Source organism: Pseudochaenichthys georgianus, chromosome 11 (assembly GCF_902827115.2).
Source record: "Pseudochaenichthys georgianus chromosome 11, fPseGeo1.2, whole genome shotgun sequence".
Lineage (NCBI taxonomy): Eukaryota > Metazoa > Chordata > Actinopteri > Perciformes > Channichthyidae > Pseudochaenichthys > Pseudochaenichthys georgianus.
In genome coordinates this window covers 27,444,098-27,457,012 of record NC_047513.1, presented here as the reverse complement: position 1 = coordinate 27,457,012, position 12,915 = coordinate 27,444,098, and the positions used below count along the sequence as shown (strand labels likewise).

Sequence of the window (12,915 nt, the reverse complement as noted above, 5' to 3'; positions counted from 1 at the left end):
TTACAATAAGTACATTCGACCAGGAAGAGACAACCTTGAAGAAAACAGAATCATATAAGAACATCAGGTTTCATAGAGCCAAACATTTCAAGTGCTACTCAACTGGCTATAGATAAGCCAGTCCTTTATTAGTATATAAGTGCTCTGTTAGCAGTTCTTTGTTAGTAATTCTATCGCTCGAGGTGGAGTCGAAAGAGATGAGTTTTCAGTCTGCGCCGGAAGGTGTGTAAGCTTTCTGCCGTCCTGATGTCAATGGGGAGCTCATTCCACCATTTTGGAGCCAGGATAGCAAACCCACGTGTTTTTGCTGATGGGAACTTGGGTCCCCCTCGCTGCGAGGGTGAAGCGAGCTGTTTGGCTGATGCAGAGCGGAGTGCACATGCTGGGGTGTACGGTTTAACCATGTCCTGGATGTAGGAAGGGCCAGATCCATTCGCAGCATGGTACGCAAGTACCAGTGTCTTGAAGTGTATTCTAGCAGATACTGGAAGCCAGTGGAGGGAGCGGAGGAGCGGCGTGGTGTGGAAGAATTTAGGAAGGTTGAAGACCAGACGAGCCGCTGCATTCTGGATGAGCTGCAGAGGTCGGATTGCACATGCAGGTAGACAGGCCAGGAGGGAGTTGCAGTAGTCGAGGCGTGAGATGACAAAAGTCTGGACCTGCGTTGTTTTCTGGGTCAGCTGGGGACGTATCCTCCTGATGTTGTAAAGCGTGTATCTGCAGCAGCGGGTTGTAGCAGCGATGTTTGCAGTGAAGGACAGGTTGTTATCTAGGGTGACACCCAGATTCCTTGCAGTCTGAGTCGGGGAAACAACAGAGGTGCCGATGTTGATTGTTAGGTCAAGAGTGGGACAATCTTTTCCCGGAAGGAAAAGCAGTTCAGGCAATCTTACTTTCAAAAGCTTTTAGCGGTTTAGCAGTAATTTTGTGTCTTTTGAGATACTTTTTGAAGGTTTTATCTTTTATTTTATCGTAGTCGTACACTGGAAACATGGGCAAAGAAACGGGGAAGGCACAGTAATAATTGTATTTGTTGCATACTGTAGCACATTTCCTGCAAGGATTTAGCCAAAAGTGCTTAGAGCAAGATCAAATGACACACACTTTGATCAAAATACAACATAACATTAACAATGATACAAGTGATTTGAGTTCTCCCCCAAAAAAGCCATATTTAAAAGATACATTTTTCAGATTTTGTATTTTTTTTGTAATGCACTTTAGGAACTTCGAAAAGAAGGGCAGCGTTGGATCTGAGAGTTGTCATTTGGACCTAATGTCCCGCCACAGAATTTAACCATGGAGTTAAGATTGCACTTTTTACATCTTATAACAGCTGCATTTAAATCGACCAGGAGTCCTGTATGAAATGGATGTTTATTATTTCCTATCATAAATTCAACGTGCGTGTAAATGATGAAGCAACGACAGACTCAACACGTCCCCACCCTGTGAGGCAGATCATGTAGAGGTAATTCGCTGTCCTTTTTAATTCAGCAGCACATCCCTTATGGGCCATTATCTGGAAGCAAATTCGACAGAACAAAGTACTGCGAAGATTTTTGGCAAGTAACTCTGATGAACAAGTAACAAAGTGTAAAGTGCTGAGCCATGTTTTTTAGCAGCATAATGGGAAGGCGCACATTGACAGAGCTGAGTGAGCGACATTATCCAATTGTTCTCTTTTGTTACTGAATCTTTGAGTACAAAAGTGTGTGTACAAATTGTTAGTGAGGCGATATAGTTTTCCCCCTGAGAAAATCCTGCAACGGTTCTTAAAAAACAATTTAGATGCAGGTATAAAAAGGCTTCATAATGACACTATTAAGAGTATTCAAATATAAAATGAACAGACACACACACACTAGCAGATGAAACTGTGCTGGCTAAGAAAGATGCAATCCAATAAATGTTTTTGTCTTCAAAATTGGTCACTTTCAACATGTGATTTATGGCATTTGGATACAGTCAGACATTTATAATTCCTCTCGGAGGCCTTTTCATATGCTCAGTATTGAAATATAGCCTCTCACCAACAAACCTTGGTTGGCATTATTTACATAAGTCCAGGTTGTTTATTTCTGCCCAATTCCCCCCTCCTCTTCCTTCCTTAATTTCCACCTGTCCTTATTTCATTTTCACTCCTCCTGGTGATTTACCTCCCAGACCTCTATTTATCCACCACTAACAAATTGGGTTATCACGCTCCACCACTCTCCTGCTCCTCCTCTCTCGCTTTACCTGCCTTCCCTTTCTTTTCTCAACACCCCCTCGTCCTCCGCTTCACCCCCCCCCCTCCAGCCTTGGCAGCTAACTTATGAGATGCCATGTCAAAGTGAGAGATGATGTCTGCGATGGAGGATATGTGTGTGTGGTTTAGGCAGTGTTTGTGTTGAGAGGTTCTGTATGAGTGGGCTTACTGTATATGTGTGGAGGATTGGTGCTCCTGTTGTTCTGCACCGCTGCTGCCTCCTCTGGCTGTGACTGTATGACAGGAGGCTGGCCTATGACAGGTCAGGTGTGTGTATGTGTGTTCTTGGTCTTTGAGATGTCATATATTAAATATTTACCTCACATCATTCGGATTCTAGAACCAAATAAATGGTGTGTCTGCTACTGTACATTGAAATATTGATGTGGTGTGTGTATTGTTTGTGTGTTGGTGTGTATGTAAATGTGAACCCTGGCTGTCAGACTACCAGTTGGGTCCATACAGGGCTTCACAGGCTTGACATTTTAGCTTGGGTGACAGAGTGGGTGTGAAAGGCCAAGAGCTGCTGCTCACACAAGCCTTTCTGCAAAATGTACCAAGCTTTAACTACAGATAAAGGCTTTCTCAAGAAGCCTTAAAGTCAAGAGGCACTCCAGTACAGAATGTGTAAAAATGTGAAGAGAACCCCGGCCTCTCGTATCCTTTTTGTTCCAAGTGCATAATAGTAATGCTCTCTTGAAGAAGAAGATAATGATTTTGGGCAAAACAGTTATGTATCACAGAGTGGGAGTAATTTGGTTTGCAAAAAATGTGGTACATAGTGACATATTAAATTGGTTCTGTGGACAACTTTATAATTGTCTCCCGATATCCTGTCAAGATAAGAATTTGATATGTTTGGATTAAGGGGCCTGTAATGTGAGAAAATATCATTCATCGTTTAACACAACCAGTTCCATTCATATTAAACTCAATACCCACTCAAATTGAAAATGTCAGTACTGGGCCTTTCCATGAATATTATTTAAAAAGAAAAGATGTAATCTTAATAATAATAAAACCACGACTAAAAATGTAAAATGTGATGATTAAACATGATGAATTGTTATATCAATCCAGAAATGGATAGTTACACCCTTACCAAGAGTTATTTGTCAGAGGTTAAAAACACCCAAGTATTCTTAAGATGACGTTAAACATATTTCTATCTTCGCACAACAATTGCAAAGATACCCGTTCCATAGTGACTATCCAAAACTCCACCGTGTAGCTACTTGCTGTTAAAGGTTGGTTTTCGCTGACAGTCAATGCATCAACTTTGAGTAAATGAGTCATTTTGAAACTTTTTAGCCTTAAACCATAACATGTTGGTGAAAGCTCCAGAAAACAATAGTGAGAAGACCTTCAGTTTAATCATTCAGACTGTGAACAAAAGTTGTTGTTGTACATTTTTACAAACAATTCAACTGGCAGAAAGAAGGAATGCTCGAGGCGGTAGAACATCAAGTCAGTGTTCCACAATGTTTTTATTTTGAAACACAACTCTATATTTAGAGGGGCAATAAAATCAGCACGAGTTGTTCTGTAATTATATTGACTGATTTGGAAAATGTTGACGAAGTTGGGAGCTTCAATTAAGTAAAAGCATCGTGTTTAATAGAGTCCATCTGTGGTATGACGCAAATGTGTTATAGATACAAAACAGCAATGTAAACATGATAAGCTGTACTTTTGATACCGAGTAGCAGCTGCCAGATATTATGTGGAACAGATTTTATGAGTAAACGTTACTCTGTAGCATAGCAATCGTGCTTAGAAACTAAATGGCATACAAAGTGGAAGTTACCCTCACACATCATACTTCATTTGTGTCTTCTGCACAAGAACAAAGCTACTTGATTATTTTATTTGCTTACTACAAAGAGCCCTGACACCCATTGCATAGAATACTGTTAAGAACTCAGACACTTAGGAGGTAGGACCCAATTGCACGACCCGGGAGACAGAGGTAAAGTATTTGTAAGATACTTTATTTTTCCAAGAACAGCAAAATGAACAACAAAAAATGGTCACTATCAAATCTCTAGCTGAGATGACAAAAATTAGAACAAAAAGGAAGCGCTCACGTAGTGAGGATCGAAACATTACGAGAGCACAAAAAAAGCATAGACCTGACCATGACAAGAGCAAAGATCTGACCATGGCAATAGACAAAAACGAACTGACACTGAACACTGGGAAACAGGGGAATTTAAACACAGTGTAGTTCCAGTAATCCAAAATTCGGCTCACAGATAGCAAATAAGCTTGACTCGGACAAAATACGTCTCAGGATAGTTTGTTTTTTACTTACACAAAAAAGATATCAAATACAAACACATATTCTGTCAGGTCAAAAAACTATGTTGCTCGGTGCTTCTTTCTCCTTCTCACACCTCCATCACCAGCAGCTGACGTCGGCTATAACGTCTCGTAATCACGAACAGCTGCGGTCGTCTATGCCGTTAATTTCACACGGCTGGTTCAAATAAATTATATACTAGCACTAACAACAAATGATAATAATATTCAAATATACATTTTAACATATGGCTCCTACACACAGGGTAACAAGACACAGGTGGGAACAATCAGGGCTGACACTGAGGAGCACAGGAGACACAGAAGGGGTGACAGGTGAAAACAATCAGGAAATTAGACACACCAGGGAAACTAACGACAGACAGGAAAACACAGGGAAAAAGACCAGACAATACACAGGGCGGAAAACATGACAAGGAGAACTATCAGGGCTGTTAGGGAAAACATCAGGCAATATATGAAGAGTTTGGTTCCAAAACGCTATAAATCCATGTTGATTAATTTGAGTAAAAATGTATTTTCTTTACCAAGAAAAGTGGCAAGTGAAAACCACTATTTTCTGTTTCAAACTTTCACATAGCATCTTGAGGTTATAATAACATTACAAATTAAAATCCAGAATTAGATTTTCAAATATTTATTTTAAAAACTGACAATTTTTTCCCCAAAATGCAATAAATCCATGACATGTTTTTTTCCCTCCAAAATGCAATAGATCTATTTTATTTTTCATATTGAAACTGTGCAAAAATACATAACAGTTAGCCGGCAAATCTAAATCTCTTCGGTCAAAATCATTTCCTATTAGCGCAATACCGCTTCAGTTGCGCCACTTATGTGACGGACAATAAGAGTATGTGACAGACAAGAATAGTCCACTCTAATGTCTAACACTTAATGTGGAGAAATAGATGTCCTGTGTGGGTTGATTGTGCGCTGATCTGTTGGTAATGCCTCGGGGTTCCGGTGGGCATGTGAACACATGCATAATGCTGCGCAATACTTTGTGGCCTCACCCAGTTGCACAGCGACACTTATTGTGTAGGTGTCTTTTAATAAGCAGGTAGTCATATCATTAGCTAGAACCAGAGCCATTTAATAGAAGAGTTACGACATCTCCGTTCACTCCAATGGACCACTTTTTTACAGCAATGGCGGATCGTGGAGCCTCTCAATCGTTCCCCGGAAGTTAGCGCCAAGGCTGGCAGAGCTGTGGAGTTGCAGCATAATACACCGTTCGTGACGGACTTTTAAAGGTAAGAAGAAGTTTAAAGATGTATATTGCGGATATTATCAGTACATCTGATTCAAATGAACATGTATATTAAAGGATGTCAGTGGATTATCCCTAATTTAGTAGATTTAGGGAACGTTTACAGATAACAGATTAAGCTAGCATACCGAAGCAAGTTAGCAACACACGTTGAACAGCCTTTTAATTGTAAATTCCGTTCTCTTAATGTCATTTCGTCCAACATGTTGAATTAGAGAAGAGGGGCTTCTAAACGGGATTGTATGCGGGGGTGGAGGGAGTTAAATATTAGATAAATATAACTTTGGTGCGTGTAAGAGTGAGTGTTTTTAGCAGAGCCATATTGTGTCCTTGTGATTCTGTTGATTATTACTTGTCTGTATAATGTTGCAGCTCAGCTGATTTTGGATTGATGGCAAAGGGAGAGGGACTTAAGTGAGAGTGAAAACACAAGGTACGTTTAATACTACTGTTTTATATAAGTAAACACGTTATCTCCCCAAGGCAATAGGTGTGCTATATAGGTGTGTATAACCCTTTCTCCTGTCTGTTGCTCCCTCTCTCAGCACAAGAACCAGAGGGGGGTTCAATGGAGCCTGAATACCTGCACTGAGACCCTCACCCTGCACCCTGAGTCTCAACTCTGTGTTTTTCAAGCCTTTCCCTGTTTTTTTGTATTAAACAAAACATTAAGCTTTCCCAATGGTGTGGTTTTCGTTTTGTGAAAAAGTGCAAATGCAGTGTTTGTATATAAATCACATATTTTGTTGCTGTTGGTCGTGAAATTGCTCCTGCTGACTTGAGCCAGCCATTTTTTCCTCCGCTCTGTGTCAGTGGGGAAGCCGTACATTCGTACTCCTTTCTCTGAGCGATTTGAGTATCCCCAGGCAGCACAGCAAACCATGGTGGCGACTAGGAGGCAGCACAGCAAACCATGGTGGCGACTAGGAGGCAGCACAGCAAACCAGGACAACACGGAGGAAAAGGCACCGACAAACTGCATGATATGCTCTTCTATGTTTATTGAATTCCATGTATTTGCAATGGATGTTCCTAAAGCAACACATTTAACATCATCATCATATCCTGTCGGTCTCCTGTCCTTTCTGAAAGCCATAAAGACGACATTAGTCATTTAGATAACTTGTGTCCTCAATTACCAGGGGATTACTGAAACTACCATGAATTTAAGAAAATGGTAGAAATGAATCTAATCTGAATTTTAAAGCATTACTTTAGATCCCCTCCCTCTAAATGTATCAATACACATTAGAAAGTAATGCTCCTGACTACCATACAAGTTTAAGAAGATAATATTGGTTTTAAAGAATTCAAAGCTATAAATAAACAGCAACAGGCTCTTTAACCAAGGCACTGTTAGTAACATGTAAACTAGTTGTTCACACTAATCCTAATATTATCACTTAATATTAGCAAATTCGATTTTATTTTTGAAAACATATTGATGTAAATACATACACATATCGATTTGTTGTATAAATATTGCAAATCAAAACCTTTATTCACTAATAATTACCAGAAATCGTAGTTCTATCTCCTGTTATCAATGCATTCACATTGCCCGCCATGAACTTCCGGGGAACGATCCTCGTCTACATGAACCACGTGACGATAACCGTTTTTGGACTTCCGGTGTCGTAACTCTTCTATTAAATAGCTCTGGCTAGAACTAGCTGGATCTGATCGATATGGACATACATGCGAGTGAAGTCTAATCTGACGGGAGAGAGAGATCAGCTGCTGCTGATGAGTGCAGCGGTGAGCGGACAAAACACACACACGTCAGGTTAGAATATCACACGTAGCTATTTTAATTACCTCTCAAACTACCTAAACTAGTTATAGATAGGCTTATGTTTAGTTTTACTGTCGGGTCACTCATTACTGATCCGCGAGCTGCATGATACTGGCATAATAGATTGCCCGATCAGGAAACCAGCAGGTGAGGCTTCATTGCCCGAGCTAAATACTAGATGGCCCCGGGACTTGATCCTGCTCGATTTTTAGTAGATCCAGAGTAAAAACACTGAACGTTTTGTAATAGATCCCCTGGGGTCAATGTGTCTGAGTGACAGAAGTTTGCTTTTGTATGAGAATGATAACAAGCGACAGTCGGCATTTTTCCTCCTCCCGAGTGTCTCATTTTCTTAATCTCCTCACGTACATGATTACATTTCGATGGCTTGTGTTTCTTCCCCACCGCAGAAACCATCACAGGTTCATCAATGCCGTCAAAAGTATTCATGTTTTTATTGTTTGTTGAAGTAGATAATGACGAAAGCCGGTACATTCAGGGTGCCGCCATTATTGTTTACACTGCGTGGAATGCTCTGTGATTGGTTGAGGTGCGTGGAATGGTGCGCTGTGATTGGTTGAGCGGATATATCGCATTCTGTAGAGAAGGGAGACTGGCGTTTGTCGCTGTTTGGAAAGAAAGTGAGAAAACAGGACAGAATAACACGGCGGATAGCGCGTTTTGCGGAAAATTGAATGTTGACTTTTCAATACCGACGAAATACAATACTGATTTCGGCGGGAACTCATTTTTTTCAAAAGTGGCGTTTATCGCGTTTTGGAACCAAACTCTTCATATATTGTGAGATTATTATGTTTCTAAGAGAAATTGATCAATTTAAAATAAAAAACTAGAGTTTTGGATCTTTGTTTTGTTTATTGTTTTCTGCATAGTCTCTTGTCCACACTCCAGTCCAGTTGGTGGCGGTAATGCACCTACACGTTGGTTTTCCAACCACCAATACACACTAAATAAGAAGAAGAAGAAGAAGAAGAATGACAAGGAGAACTATAGGTTACTTACGTAACCCCAGGGCTCAGAGTAACATGAAGTGAGATGTCTTACTATGGGATGCGCCTCAACACGTATGCAAACAGAAGCATCAATCTCATTACGCCAATCCTGATTGGCTGGTGATCTTGTCGTCTACGTCAGGGAATCCACCCACCCTTTAAGTAGCTTGCGCTACGTCGCAGCGTCATTCAAAATAAGCACCTCTTCTCGCTTCGCCATAGCAAGAAGGGCCGTCTGGTGAGACCATAGACTGTATATATAAATGGACGTAGGGTCCGTGACGTCACCCATAGGATTCTGCAGAGTTGCCGTGAAGCCCTTAGTAGGCGGAGTCGGCCACTAACGGCTCGACAGTGACGCCAGAGTCTAACTCCCGCCTTCTCCCGCCTGCTCCAAATAAGGGCAAAGAGGCGGTGCTGAGGCGGAGCCGAGGCGGGACAGGGCGGGACCTGCTGCCACCGAGCGTGACGTTCCAGACCTAGCTCAGGCTAAGAAGCTAAGCTAACATGCTCTCAGTAATAAGCTAACAACCTATGCTAACAACCCAGCTTGCGGTCACTGCTCCTCGTTCCCGGCATATTCTGAAGGTAAGATACCCTGTAACTTTACAAAACTTGTCCTTTTGATTTAAATGTTCTTGAACCTACACTATACAATTGTTTTTTAAGTGCTTCACCGTTTTTCAAATATAAATGTCATTTAACTAAACTTTGTAAACTAGCAGAGATATGGCTAGTGTTGCGTGAATTAAATGTGATTAATGAAATATGACTGTAGAAAAAGAAAGGTGCTTTTATATTGATTAATTCTTTTACATTTATTTCAGCATTAAGCAAAAAGAAGATTGCAACCTCCTCCACGCCAAACTGCACAACCTGTAAGTTGATGGTCCTGGCTTACTTTACATGACTTCAGATGGTTGACATTACACACAAACATACTATACATATACATGTGTGCACAATTGTAGATAAACAGCACACAGTATATAAATATATATATATATATAAACTGTTTGCTGTTAATCTGTTTTTTGAGGTTTTGCTCTCTTGTTACTTTTAACCATACAGGTGTGATTTCATAGTTATTTTGCATGTTATTGTCAAAGGAACAAAATGAGCAACCCTTTATAATTGATTTGATATTCCGCATGATCTGAAGCATTTGTTGCTCTCATTTATTTTCCTCCCATAGTGACTGTATGGATAATCGGAGACAGCTATGTCCGGCGTGGAGCCCAGAGAGCTACAGAGACCATCGGCAGCAACCTTGGCCTCGACCTGAGGGTGTGCTGGTTCGGTTGGGGTGGACTGCGCTGGAGAGGTGTCCTCCCTTTCTTTTCCTACTCCCTGCGAGGAAGAGCAGTCCCGGATGTCCTCCTCATCCACTGTGGCGGCAATCACTTGGGGGATGTGCCCAGTGTTCAGTTGCTGAACCAGATGAAGGAGGACCTGCACCAGCTTCACCATCGGCACCCTGGCATGAAGATCATGCTCTCCCAGAGGCGCCGGTGGAGGGCTGGTGCAAATCCTGTCAAAATTGACAAGGCCCGGAAGTTTGTTAACAGTGTTATGGCTACTTTTGTTCATAGCCTAAATGGTGCCATTGTTGACCACTCCAACATTAGACATGACAGTCCTGGGCTGTTTTTGCGAGATGGAGTTAATTTCACCCCTTGGAGAAATGATATATTTTTTAAGTCACTAGCCAATTGCCTGAAAGACCACCCCCAAAGACTGTGAACTGCTAAAATGTCAGTATCACTGTCTTTGGATTTGGCCTTTAGAGTATGTATTCTAAGGCCCTTGCTAAGCCCAGACTGTCATGGCTAATGTTGAGTTAGACATTACATCTGTAGCCATAACACTGTTAACATGGCTGCTCTTCCTCTTCCCCACATCCCACCCCCCCTCTTCCCCCAATGGACTCTGCAGCTCTCCAGGCCCATGCTGGGCATGGCTGTCTGTCAAACCTTTTATTTTGTATTGGTTATGATGTTTTTTGTTATTTTATTTGTTAAAATAATTCTGTATTTATGTAAATATTGAAAATAAATTACATTCATATTTTCACTTCTTTTGTCTACTGCTTACTGAAAATGTTAGCTATCACATCCAAATGGGACTATCAAATGAAAGGATAAGCTTACCATACAATACAGAAAACATTACACATTAAGGCTCAAATCTTTTCCCAAGCCGGAGCAGTCTGAAAAGAGTCCCAAGTTTAAAAACACAAAATCTTGACAATGAATACTACGCTGTCATTTATCATGACAATACAAACAACAAGAAGGTCTCCCCTAATCCCATGTATGTTGGCATCAATGTCATAAGCCTACCATAGAATGTAATTATGAAGTGCAATACCCACAATCCCTACAGGGTCGCAACGTCACAGAAGATAATACCTTTGAGAGAGTTTCTGTTACGGTGGAGCGAAGGAAGCAGGTAGGACCCAAATGCAGATTAAAGTGAAAATAATTCCTTTATTTCAAGGCTATATATATATATATATATATATATACAGGCAGAACAGAACACTCACCGAGGACAAGCCAAATCACAAGACGAACCGACATTGAACACTGGGAGACAGTGGAATTTAAACACAGGGTAACTAGACACAGGTGGGAACAATCAGGGGTGGGGCCAACACTGATGAGCACAGGAGACACACAAGGAGTGACAGGTGAAAACAATCAGACAACTAGACACACCAGGGAACTAACGACGGGAGGAAAAACACAGGGAAAAGGACCAGACAATATACAAGGAGGAAAATACCCATAACCAGACATACAAAACTACAAACGTGACAAAACATGAGAATCCTGACAGAACCCCCCCCTCAAGGGACGGATTCCAGACGTCCCTAAAAAAAAAAACCCACAAAAGTCCAAAACCTCAAGCAGGGTGGGTGGAGGGGGTCCGGAGGAGGGACGCAAAACTAGGGCCACCAGGGTGGGTGGAGGGGGTCTGGAGGACGGGACTGAACTGACCGCCCAGGGGCACGGCAGAGGACCAGGAAGGGGTCTCGGGCGGACGGCCCGGGGGCAAGACAGAGGACCAGGAAGGGGTCTCGGGCGGACGGCCCGGGGGTAAGGCAGAGTCCAAAAAGGGGGATTCGGGCGGACGACCCGGGGGCAAGGCAGAGGACCAGGAACGGGTCTCGGGCGGACGGCCCGGGGGTAAGGTAGAAGCCGAGAAGGTGGACTCGGGCGGACGGCCCGGGGGCAAGACAGAGTCCAAGGTGGGGGTTATGGAGGGGCGAAGGCCACCGCGGCCGGGAAAGTCAGGGGGCCGGGCTCGAGGGCGAAGGCCGTGACTCTCAGGGGCCAGGGATCGAGGGTGAAGGCCGTGGCTCTCAGGGGACCAGGATTGAGGGTGAAGACTCCGGCTCTCAGAGGGCCGGGCTCGAGGGCGAAGACCGGACAGCTCCGGAGGCCGGGCAGGAACCGGAGGCCGGGCAGGAAAGCGCTGATGGGACAGCTCCGGAGACCGGGCAGGACCCGGTGTCGGCCGGACAGAAACCGGAGCCGGTCGGACAGGCTTCGGCAGGATCCCCCACGGAAGTGGACCAGGAGTTGGCAGGAACCCCGGCGAGACAGGTGATGGACATGGGGCTGGCAGGGCCCCCGGTAGAACCTCCAACGGCACGGGATATAGGGTTGGCAGGACCCCCGGCAGGGGAGTAGACGGCGGGACCTCCAACGACACAGGACACAGGGTTGGCAGGACCCCCGGCAGAAGAGTAGTCTGCGGGACCTCCAACGGGACAGGACATAGGGTTGGCAGGACCCCCGGCAGGGGAGTAGACGGCGGGACATCCAACGAGACCGGACCTGGGGTTGGCGGGACCCCCGGCAGGGGAGTGGACGGCGGGACCTCCAACGAGACCGGACCTGGGGTTGGTGGGACCCCCGGCAGGGGAGTGGACGGCGGGACCTCCAACGAGAAAGGAGAAGGAGCTGGCAGGCCCCCCGGCAGGGGAGTGGACGGCGGGACCTCCAACGGGACAGGACAAAGGGTTGGCAGGACCCCCGGCAGGAGAGTAGTCGGCGGGGCCTCCAACGGGACAGACATACGATTGGCAGGACCTCCGGCAGAGGAGTAGTCGACGGAGCCCCCAACGGGACAGGACCCGGAGTAGGGACCCGAGAGGAGACTCGAGAGGAGACTCGAGAGGGGAACCAAGGGGGAACTCGAGAGGGGACTCGATAGGAGACTCGAGAGGAGACTTGAGAGGGGAACTAAGGGG

The 12,915-nt window shown here is 44.0% G+C and overlaps 1 long non-coding RNA gene across 1 annotated transcript; it reads left to right on the top strand.

Moving 5' to 3' along the window:
- Positions 1 to 8,937: 8,937 nt before the first annotated feature.
- LOC139434792 (uncharacterized) lies at positions 8,938 to 10,617 on the top strand. The gene is made up of 3 exons (XR_011644097.1): positions 8,938 to 9,242; positions 9,482 to 9,532; positions 9,850 to 10,617. It is a non-coding gene; the product is annotated as an uncharacterized lncRNA (long non-coding RNA).
- The last annotated feature ends 2,298 nt before the right edge of the window (positions 10,618 to 12,915 follow it).